Genomic DNA, 12,161 nt, shown 5'->3' with positions numbered 1-12,161 from the left:
CTGGCATACCGGAGTTTTTTTTTGGATCACCTGGCTATGCTCCTTTGGGTTCCACGAAGTATTGTTTTAATTGGGCGGTATGTCTATGATTTTCAGGGAATGACATAAGGGTACCTAATAAGCAACCGCCACTAACATACATTAGTTTTTTAAAGAAAAAAACCCAGGCCAATTCCTTGTCTCTGTGGCCTCAGGAGACCAATGGGAAACAGATACAAAGAACTTGGTAAGCAGTTTTGAATCTGTTCCACCTGTAGTTGCTATTCTAATTGCAGGAAGCATTCATGTAATATGTTAGGGTTTTAAATGCCCAAAGTGACACTATAGGAAATTCTGCTGAATCCTCCTGAACTCAGAAGTATGACAATTCTTTTAATTCACCTGTCGTCAGTTGTTCTAATATACCTCTAAGAGCTTTTGACAAATGTATACTATAAGGTCTCTTTTACCATTATTTTGGTTTGTGCTAAATTGTGGGCAGGGTGATGGCACATTACCAATTCTGACTCTCAAGTATTAAAATATAATAGATATTAATATTCCTCTAATTACTGGAATGGAAGAAAAACTGCACTTTAGGTCATAGAAGTTAATATAGTCTTCAAAAAATTAAGTTAAGTTTTAGTAGTTATAATAAAATATAATTATTTATTTGCTTTGTTCCAGAAACATAATTCTATGGAAACAAGCATTGTTCTTGCTTTGTCACTTTGATTTTATTAATTCTGTTGGAAAACACACACACACACACATATCCACACATATTTATGAGATAGAGAATTTTATTTAAAAAAATAAAATGAAAGATAAAACATTTATGGCCTTTTAAAGGGAGATAATAGAATTTTTCAAGAAATATTTTTATTGTATTATGGATTTGTGGTTTTTCTGCCCTATCCCAATACTGGAAATTGCAGATATAATATCTTTAATTTTCATCTGCAATTAATTTTTTTAACTAAGTGTTAAGAGTAAAACAATTGGGAGGGTGAGTATGTAATGATTGTTTAAAAGCATGCATCTACTGAAATTCACATTTCCTTTAAAATTTCATTTTTAAATATAGAGCTCTACATCAAAGTTAAAGGTCTAACATAAAATTTAGCTTTTTAAAAACCTTTTAGAATATTATAGACTGTTATGATCATGTGAACTTTTTTATTTCGATTTTAAAATATAATATGCTATAATGTATACTAGATCTAACAACTGGCTTGAAATACAAAATTTTAGTGTGTGCGTGTGTGTGTGTGTGTGTATACATATATATATAAGTATATATATATATATATTTTGTATTTACTTAAATGAACCTCAGAGTCGTCCCCCAAGCACTGAATGTGTTTAATTCCAAAATTGGTGAATTGCTTTATCACGTATAACTAATATTTTCCATAGAAATAATACTTAAATAATAGTTTAGTTCCAAGCAAATTTGATATCATGTAGCTGAACTAAAATCTGAACTGCCTTGGACTGTCCTTTGGGTCCAAGAAACAGAAAAGCATGAGATATAAGATGAGGAAAAAATGAGAATTTATATGTTTATAAATGAGACCAGTAAAAGGAGTGTGGTTTCCTGTTCTGAGCTCGAGTACTCCCACTTCAACAGGCAAACGACCCTAGACCCAGGCCTAAACCCAGATATCTATGGCCCTGCATGGCCCTAATTTCTCTGTAGCTTCTGAATGATGTCTGCACAAATCCGCGAGGTTTTTATGGATTCAAAATCATCTACCCTACCCCCACCCCCAGACCTCTAATAACATTCTAAGTGCTTTTAAATAGATGTTTGGAGGAATGAGGAACAAAGACAAGTAAAATGCAATGAAGAAGTCACATTTCCAGGTAGGCACTTCTGTTTTGGGTTTGAACAAGGAAGCTTAATAATTGAGTGTTCTATGCAACAAGCATATCTAACCCATGCAGAATACTAACTAATAGCAGTAATATTAGGCATCCCACTTCACTCTCACCACCACCACACACAACTCTGTAGTAGAAGCCCAAGTGTAACAAGGAACAGCAAATAGGAAGTTTATGAAGGGTGCTATGACAAGCAGCAGTTTGCGTTGATGGCTGGAAGTTAGGGCCACAGATGATACTGCTGAATATTCCAACTATGTTTGTCCTCCTGCCTGAGGCCCTTGGTAATATGTATTCTGTAAATGTAGCATGGACTTCAGTCTTGAGCAAAAAGTAAGGGCACTTGATGAGTGCCATTCTATGGTTCCAGCTTAGTAGAGAGGATAAAAGTCCTAGAAATGACATTCAAATAAAGTAGAACCCAACAAGAAAGACTGGAAAAAAATATTTCCGAGGAGCCAAAGAAAATTTGAATCTGGTATCAAAAGGAAATTTGCACTGGTAGGATTATGTACAATATATGGAGATACTTCCCTGGATGAGTGTAGATCTCTCAAAAGGGCGGTGATAACCTCCCTCCTACTCCACGCAGAATAAGAAGAATTCTCAGGACACTCACATTTGAGGAATTTTATCGGCATCCCAAAAGGCTGAGGTGGAGGGAGGAAGTGGTTGGTGCTCTACCAAGGAGTTCATGGGTTCACAGTCAGACCTTCTGTGACTAAAAGGAATGAACTATTTTTCTTTGAAGTAAATGCAAAATGTGTAAAAAAATTCTATTCTCCTCTGTGATTGTATATCATAATCAAAGCTGCCTCCAGGACATGTGGTTGCTACTAATGTATGGTCCTGAAGAGGTAGCCAAAAAGCTGAAGGGGATAGACATATAGGTGGCAGTTGAGAACCCATAGGGGCTTTGGGAAATAATGAGGTGGTACAAAAAATATTTTTTTTCTTTACTTCTGGATAGAAGATAGAGGGTCTTCTACACAGGGAAAATGGTCCTTTGAATAGTGAGGCAATGAATGTGGACAAAAATGCCACAGCCAAGCAAACTAACTGGTTTAACTTGAATTCGAAAAGACAAAAATTAAATAAAGTTTTAAAACGTGATATTGGGTTATACGAAGTGATGTGAGTTAGAGAGTATTAAATTATAAATGTATTGGCTGGAATTTTTCAGAAGAAAACTATAGCAAAGGTGGGCAGAAAACATGTTTTTGTTTGTTTGTTTTTTGTTTTTTTTTGTGCTATATGTACATATATAACATTTACCAGACTAAAAATGATACATTAAATGTATAACTTTATTTGAAAAGCTAAACGTGGAGAATTTCTGGTCAAGATAGTGGAGTAGGTAAATGCTGTGCTTTCCTCCTCGCATGACCACGTCAAAATTACAACTAAACTACAGAATAACCATCATGAGAATTGCTTGAAGTCTAGCTGAACAGAAGTTCTACAACTAAGGACATAGAAGAAGAAGCCACCTGAAGACTGGTAGGAGGGGCAGAGATGGAGAATGAGCCGATCCCACACCTGCCTGTGGTAGTTAAAAATCGGGAAGGATATCTTCATTGTGGAGTTTCCCTCAGAAAACTGAGAAGTCCCAGCTACACATCAGGCTCCGCAGCCTAGAGAAGAGACATGTCAGGGAGAGAAGTCCCCACAATTTCTGGTTGTGAGAACCAGTGGAGAGTATGGCTGAATGAGACAGAGGGTGGCTGGAGTACCAGGTGCTCCTCTTAAAAGGCCCACACATAAACTTACCCAATGATGGACCCCCTTGCTCTGAGCTCTAGCACTGGAGCAGCAGCTTGAAAGGTGCCAGGGACATATCGGGGGTGGGGGTGGGGTAGGAACTGAATTATCTGGCTTCAGGGCAAGGGCTAGAGGGGAAGCTTTGTCCCAAGACAGAGTCCTAGCAGAATTCATCGTTCCTTTGTTGAGCCCTCCCTTCCCCCTGGCATGCAGATGCAGGAGGCCACCATATCTGAGTCTCCATCAACCTGGCTAACACTGGTCACCCCACCTTGGCGATTACCTGAGATCATGCCCCACTCAATTTATAGGTCCACCCAAGCTACTTCCAGTGGCTTTTCCACACAAGCAGCCTGTCTTAGATCATGGGGCAGACTTTCCTAAAATCTCTCAAAGGTTCACAAAACCCAAACAAGCAGTGTCTAGCCTCAGTGTGCCTAATATCTCTTGCTGAGCAGCTCAAGTATAGCACTAGCAGCAGGCCTCGATTAGTGGCTTGGTGTCTCAAGGTATTTCCAAGCCCAGTGCAGGTGGTGGTCATCTGCAGATTGCTTGATGCCAAGCAGGGCACAGATTTAGGCTGGTCATCTGCAGATTGCTTGATGCCAAGCAGGGCACAGATTTAGGCTGAACTTAGCCTGCAGTGAGGCCCCTCCCAGGAGGCCCTGGGGCCGACACACCTGGCAGTTAGCTTCTGTCTAAGCTGGAGCATCACCTGGGGCTGCATGCAAGGACCACACACCCAAAGGGAAGACTGGGCAGGCACTAGAGCCCTACTAAAGTGAATCCAGCTCTGTAGGGTCAGTTCCTAAACAACAGCTCCTCCACTGTAGTCACTAGCCAGTTTTCAGAACCAATCAGCCCCTGGGTCAATTCCTTCCCTGATGTACAAACAGCAGTCAAGGCTCAGCTGCAACAGAAAGGCACACACAACCCATACAAGAGACATGCCTGGAGCACCCAGTTCAAGCGAACAGAGAGAGTGAACCACTGGGCCACCAGAGAACATCTACAACATAAGGTCACTCTATTAAAAATGGGAGCCGTAGCAGCCCTACCTAATACATAGAAACAAATTCAGAGAGGCAGCCAAAATGGGGAGACTAAGAAATCTATTTCAAATGAAAGAACAGACACAACTCCAGAACGATAATTAAAGAAAATGTAGGCAACCAATCTACCAGATGCAGAGTTCAAAACACTGGTTATAAGGATGTTTAATAAACTTAGGGGAAGAGTAGACGAACTCAGTGAGAACTTTAACAAACAGAAAATATAAAAAATAACCAGTCATCAATGAAGACTACAGTAACTGAATTGAAGACTACATTAGAGGGAATCAATAGTAGATTAGATGAAGCAGAGAATCAAATCAGCAATTTAGAAGATAAGGTAGCAGAAAATACCCAATCAGAAGAGCAACAACAACAAAATAATCCAAAAACATGAGGGTACTTTAAGGGGTCTCTGGGACAACATTAAGCATACCAATATTTTCATCATAGGGGTGCCAGAAGGAGGAAAAAAACAGAGTAAGGAATTGAAAACCTATTTGAAGAAATAATGACGGAAACTTCCCTAACCTGGTGAAAGAAACAAACATACAAATTCTAGAAGCTTGAGTCCCGAAGAAGATGAACCCAAAGAGGCCCATGCCAAGATACATCATAACTCAAATGCCAAGGGTTAAAGACAAACATAAAAGCTTAATTAGCAAAAGAAAAGCATATAGTTACCTACGAGGGAGCTCTGCAGGCAATAAGACTATGGAAATAAGATTGTGAGCTGATTTCTCAACAGAAACTTTGCGGGCCAGAAAGGATTGGCACAAAATATTCAAAGTGATGAAAAACAAGGACCTACAACCAAGATTACTCTATTTAGCAAAGCTATCATTTGCAATCTAAAGACAGATAAAGAGCTTCCCAGACAACAAAAAGCTAAAAGAGCTCATCAACACCAAAGCAGTATTACAAGAAACGTTAGAGGGACAAACAGATGAGAAAGAGGGAGGGGGAAGAAGAGGTGGTGATGGAGGAGGAGGAGGAGGAGGAAGAAGAAGAAGTAAAAGAAGAGGAAGAATAAAAAAGATGAAACAAAACAGCAATAACTACACATCTAGGAAGAATTGCTTTAGATGTAAATGGATTAAGTGCCTCGATAAAAAGATAAGGTGGCTGAATGAATAAGAGAGCAAGACCCTTACATATTTTGCCTATGAGAGACTCACTTCAGATTGAAGGATACAAACAGAAAGTAAAGAGATGGAGAAAGACATTTAATGAGAATGGAAATTTAAAAAAGCTGAGGTAGCAATACTTATATCAGACAAAATAGACTTTAACACAAAGGCTCTAACAAGAGACAAAGAAGAACCCAGGAATTCTACTACTGGGTATTTATTTGAAAAACCCAAAATACTACTTTGAAGGGATGTGCGAATCCATATGATCATTGTAGCTTTATTTACAATAACCAAGATATTGTGGCTACCTGAATGTCCATCAATAGATGAATGGATAAAGAAGAAGCAATACATATATATAATGGAATCTTACTCAGCCATAAAAAATTAAATAAAATAAAATCCTACCATCTGCAACAACATGGATGGACCTAGAGGGTCTTATGCTGAGTGGAGTAAGTCAGACAGAAAGACAAAGACAAATGCCATACGTGGAATCTAGAGAACAAGATGAACGAACCACAGAAACAAGTTCATAGATACAGAGAACATTTTGATGGTTGTCAGATTGGAGGGTGGAGGAGGGTATTAAGAGGTACCAATTGGTAGTTACAAAATAGTCATGTGGATATAGAAGATAGCATGGGGAATCCAGTCAGTAGTATTGTAGTAACTATGTATGGTGTCAGATGGGTACTAGATTTATCAGGATGATTACTTAGTAAGATATATAAATGTCTAATCACTATGTTGTATACCTGAAACTATTGTATGCCAACTGTAATTGAAAAAAAATTAATTATTAACAAAACCCAGAAAGCTAAATATGAGCCTAGACCTATTTCAAGTCTTTGTGAAATGTGGCGCTCATGCCCAGTAGCGCTTCCCAAATCATCTGCGGTCCTTCACCAGCTTTTTTTTTCTTTCCAATCTGTTCTAAACAATACTTTTGTACAATGCAATAAAAATAAATTACTAGAAGAAAAAAAATTAAAAACATACAAAATTCAAGCCTCAATCTTTATTAGATTCAACATACATAAAACTATTTTTGTCAAATTGCTTTAAAAGTTTTGACATGCTTACTTTCCATTTCTGTACTTATCTTTTGGCAAGCCAATAATAAACAGCTCACAGCCTGGCACTGCTCTATGAGCCACATTTTGAATGGGTATAATTGGCCCCAAAAGAGTTTGTAACATGGATGTCGTGCTTTATATAAAAAAGGAATGGATGTGAATGGTCCTAATGAGGACCTAAGATAAAATACATTTTGATGAGGTTAAAAGGCAAGGGAACTCTTAAGTGGTGTCATTTCAGATGAGAAATGACTACCCACCCCATGCCTTCCTGATACAGATTACAAAACTAACTCAGAGTGATGGGTGACTTTTCTCCCCAGAATTTGCTAAAAAAAACTCTTCCAAATGAAGATTTTCTGGTAAGTTCTTGGCTTGCCTTCTGCCAGTTGCATTCCTGAGAAGGATGAGAAATCTATTTGGAGAATTTTTATTATGAATTTATTTTGACCAAGGAGGAAAGTTTGGTTGGTAAGCTAAAAGTGATGAGAAACTTGGAAGGAAGTAATGTGTCATCTTAGAGTCTATTATATTCAGGAAAAAATTATTCTAAACACAGATATTTATTCTAGAATTTAAAAAAGCAGGCATCAAAATATAGAGAAAATGTACATATGAACTTGTGGCTAAATAATTTTAACAATAAAATAAGCCTATTTTTAAAATTCTGACAAAATAATAATAGATTATTCTAAAAGGATCTAAATATGTGTATGTGATGAAAGGAACATCTTTTTCCCTTTTAAAAACTATCGAATGCAGAATATAAAGGGACACATAACCAAAATGTAAGGCTGAAGAGATGATGAAGAACCAATATAAAAGAGTGCTATGAGAATGTTGTCAGGAAGGCTAAAGCTTGGCTATAGGTTGAAAAACTGCCAAGGGCAACAGAAAGCTATTTTAAGCTCTGTTTGTAAAGAAGAACAAAGGGAAAGGTACATCGATTGGGGCACACAGCAAAATGTTAACAGATGTCACAAGGAAAATAGAACTATTCAACTCCTATTTTGATTCTATAGTCTCTATCATGAAGGATGATCTTCAAACTGAAGAGGGCAGAGCAAACAGAGTTAAGAGTGAATTTGAACTAGAGCCCAAGATAAGTCATGGCATACTAAAATATAACGTACTTGCTTCAAATGAGTTTGAGGCTCTAGGCCAGATGAATTATCTCTCAGGTTACTGAAAGAATCTAAAGAAAAAAGAAAGATAAAAATAAAAAAGTCCAGATGTGATTGTGGAAACCTGACCAATGATTTTTTGGAATTGTGGTCTAATCATGGATGACCAGGAATTAGTTTCGTCTATAGAAGAATAAAACTTTTAATTTATAAAAACAGAAAATTATCTAGAACATATCTCTAGCAAAATTCTAGAACAGATGATCACATGTTTGGGTTATTCATGCTTAAAAAAAAGTAGTAATGACTTTCGACTAGCAGAGGTTCACTCCAGATCACACTAATCTCTCCCTCCCTCCTCTTCCCTCCTATCTTCTTATCCTTACAAACCTTACTCCCTTTTTTTCTTTCCCTCGTTTCTTTTTTTCCTGTTTTATAGAATGATTAGCCAAATAGTTTGGAGAAATGGCTCTCAGTTTCATCAAGACATTTAACACATTATTGCATAACTTATTAGTAGACCAAAAAAAAATTTTAAAAAAAGAAAAAGTCAGTGTAATTAGGGTGACTCAAAACTGGTTGAACCAAGCCTCCTAAAGGATGCTTGCTAATTAATTGAGGGTGATCTGGAGAGTTCTCTAGTAATATGTGCCCTTTGGACTTCATTTTAACCCTTTGTTCTTTCTCTTCTCCTTGTACATAGCTTTACTTTGGGACTTGCCATATTCCATGAAAATGTATGCTCTTGTGTTTGTCTCAATTAGATTTTACAAATACGTATGCATTTGGTCCCCACTGTATGAAACAGATGGGCTCTGGCAATATGAGCTGGGTAAGAGCCAATGCTTTCCTTTAAGTAGTTTATGGTTTAATGGGGGAAACAGGAGTAAGTCAGGAGTTATAATGCCACGTGATACAGAAAGAATTATATTAACATTTGTTGTACCCCAACCTTCTTCCTAGGCTAAGGGTTTTACATATGTCATCGAATCTCCTTGGAAACAATATGAGGTAGCTTTGATTATCGTAGGGCACTGATGAATAAGACAAAGCTCAGCAAGATCAGTTCACATGTACCAGATCAAATCTCAAGTCAGATATGGAGCTAGAATTCAAAGTCAGGGACATTGGATTCCAAAGCATATCCTCTGTTATGCCCATGATAAAAACATCTGAGTCAAGATAAAGGCAAGCCAATGTCCAGCAAGGGGCAGGGGGCCCGACAGTTCTGGAGATGGAATGCCTTCCTGGAGAACACCTCGAAGGAGGGGAAGCCTAGCCTGAGAGAGATGTAGATGTTAGCCTCAGAGGTTGTCATTGTGCCGAGGAAAAAATTTTAAGTAGAGGGAATGACATAAGCAAAATAGATAAGCTTAAAAGGACAAGTGCATGTGGCCACATTTTAGGTGCATGTGTCAGTGTCAAAAGACTTGGGAGAAGTCAGGACACGGCGAAACAGAAAGATGAAAGAAGAGCTGATAGCAAGCTCACATTCTTTCTCTCTCTGTCTCTCTCTCTCAGTCACAAAATAAATTAATTTGTATTAACAATTCTTAATTACAATATATAAAGTTTCAGAGCATCATGTTCCCTTGCTACTTTATTGTTCACGTGTTATCTTATTCCTAACTTTCAATCTTCTCCTTCTTTCTACTTCAATTTTCCTCTATATATTCAACAGATGTGCTTCAATTTATGCATGAAATGAGTTCTTGCAAAGTTATGTGGTTCTTTTTCAGCAAATGAAATATTACATTAAAGATATGAGGGAAGTTCTTTTTTAAAGGAACCTTACACCAAATAGCTTTGTAAAGCAAATAATGACCCTATAACCAAACTTTCTCTAAATCTAGATTTCCATATATCCGATTTGACTAAAAAAAGATACATCTATACTTTATTTTTACATTTGTCTGTGAGCGGTACTGCAACATAATGGTATGCCAATTTGAAATACTATAATTTTTATACTTTTCATTTCTCACAATGCAATCTCAGAAAATGTATTATTTTCTATAGCATACTCATACATGCTTTCTTTTCCTTAGTGGAACTTTAGAATTTTCTTCTAGTGAGATTGAGGAAGTTGGCAGTAAGCTGCAAAGTTAGGTAATCATCAGGTATAGGGCAATTATAATGTGCTGTGTCTGGTGTGAAGTACTTTGTATGCATTTTTACAACAGACATGTGAGGGATGAATAATCATTCTGACCACTTTACAAGTTAGCTAACTAAGACTTGGAGAAGTCGAAGAACTTGTACAAATGTCTAAGCTGGGCTCCTATCCCAGTCATTATGACCTTAGAGCCACAGAATAACTATTATGGTATGTATCCTCTTATTGTTGGAATAATGAATGTTAAGAAAAATTATGCTCTTACAGGAGGGACAAAGCTCTTGCTGGATGTTGGTGGTAAAAAGAGTATTTTCATGAGAGTTAAAATAGATTCTAGCAATTTCTCTACTGTCAGTTGTCTGGACAAAACACTAACTCGGTCAGGTTTTTCCATCTGTGCAATGTGATGCCTCAGATCTTCTCTGCCAAAGACATTGAAGTTCCAGTGTCCTGCAACAATGAAACATTGTATGTACTGGATGTACCGTCCCCTCCCCATTTGTTTTACCAAAAAGTGAGTTTAGATGAACATTTATATCATAAGGAAACTCTTTTACTAGCTAACTAAAAATTCAACCATTATAAAGAAAAAAAAAATGAAGAGTAAAATTAATTCTGCCTTTTTGGCTGCTATGGGTCAGGTTGCTATGTTCGGGCAGCACTGTTCTTAAATCAAAGATCTTTGATCAGTGAAAAACACTGAGTATACACCTATAATCTCGGATCTAAGTGGGAAGATTCAGATGTTTTCTGATTCGGCCAGACCACTGGTTTTGAAAAAGCATGATGAGTTGCAGAGATGAAAGTCTCACACTCACTCCTAGGTGTTACCTAAGTTGGTGCCATGAAAGGCACCCTCCTCAGAAACACGCAACATCCTCAGTATCTCAGAGCCTCGGCCTTCCCAGCATCACCTTTCTCAAAGAGGAAAAAAAAAAAGAGCCTTTGATCACCTCTTTTGCCTCTTTTCTCTTATGATCAAGGTGACTTATAAACAGGTGCAATAAAAATGATTTTTTTTCATAAGCGTCTTCTCAATAATATCTTCAAGAAAGCAGAGAGGCTAAAAGATACGTGACATTCACAGATTTTGCCCCTGAAGCCACAAAATCCACACGAGCAATTTCTTCATTTGACCAGAATGAATGGTCACCACAAAAACAAATGTAACTTTGGTATCCCTGATTTGGCTGAGACAGCTTAAGGGCTCAAACTTAATAGACTTCTTCTGACCGATTAGGATCTCAGTGCGGGCTGCATCATCCTGTCAGAGCCGATAGCCAAGTCCAAACCACAGGCACAGAACTGCCCTTGATCCATGACCTTAGCATACAAAATAACAGGCTAGAGAATGTCATAGAACTCCCAAGGAAGGAACTTTAAAGACAGTATTCATTTTGCTTTATGATCTTTTAAAAAACACAATTAAGCATTAAGAATAGATTGATGCTTAAATAAAATGCCTAACAGTAAAAGCACATTTCTATATCCAAAAGCCCAAGAAAAGCTATGCCTAAGAAGGGATTAGCCACTATCAGATGATATTACCACTGGATTAATGATGTTTCACATCCACTATATTCATAAAAAAGAGGGGAAAAAAGAATAGGAATCTTTTAAAGAGTAGATAAGTGATTTCTATAAACCTTAGAAGCTAAAAGAAAACATTTTAAAAGGACAGTAGTTATAATAATATATCTATTTATAAATTCTTAATTGAAATATTTTTTTTTCTTTAAAAGACGGCCCTACATTTCAGGTAAATTGCTGTTAACATAGTCTGTGGACTGTGTGGAACGTGTGTGTGTGTGTGTGTGTGTGTGTGTGTGTGTGTGTGTGTGTGTGTGTAAGAGAGAAAAAGAGAGAGAGAGAGAGAGGCGTTGCTATTCCTGCATGGATGCTTTATATTCCATCAGGTATTTTAAAACATTCTTATTTTAGGCAATTGTTTTTGTAATAGATACACTAAAGGTGATCATTTTATTTTATTGCTAGTCATTGCTGACTGAAATATTTTGCCAAATGAAAGT

At 37.3% G+C, this 12,161-nt stretch overlaps 1 protein-coding gene across 16 annotated transcripts in view; it reads right to left on the bottom strand.

Moving 5' to 3' along the window:
* Window positions 1–12,161, bottom strand: part of LOC107500100 — a 523,620-nt gene that overhangs the window by 119,938 nt on the left and 391,521 nt on the right. For 7 of the 16 annotated variants that reach the window (XR_004952069.1, XR_004952067.1, XR_004952071.1 and 4 more), the window contains one exon: window positions 10,508–10,581. The exons of the other annotated variants lie outside the window; for them this stretch is intronic. The gene's annotated coding sequence lies outside the window, so the exon portion shown is untranslated. The remainder of the gene's footprint in view (window positions 1–10,507; window positions 10,582–12,161) is intronic. 16 annotated transcript variants of the gene reach the window in all.

The sequence above is a fragment of the Rousettus aegyptiacus genome, unplaced genomic scaffold (assembly GCF_014176215.1).
Source record: "Rousettus aegyptiacus isolate mRouAeg1 unplaced genomic scaffold, mRouAeg1.p scaffold_m13_p_7, whole genome shotgun sequence".
Taxonomy (NCBI): Eukaryota; Metazoa; Chordata; class Mammalia; order Chiroptera; family Pteropodidae; genus Rousettus; species Rousettus aegyptiacus.
This window is presented reverse-complemented; position numbering and strand designations above follow the sequence as displayed.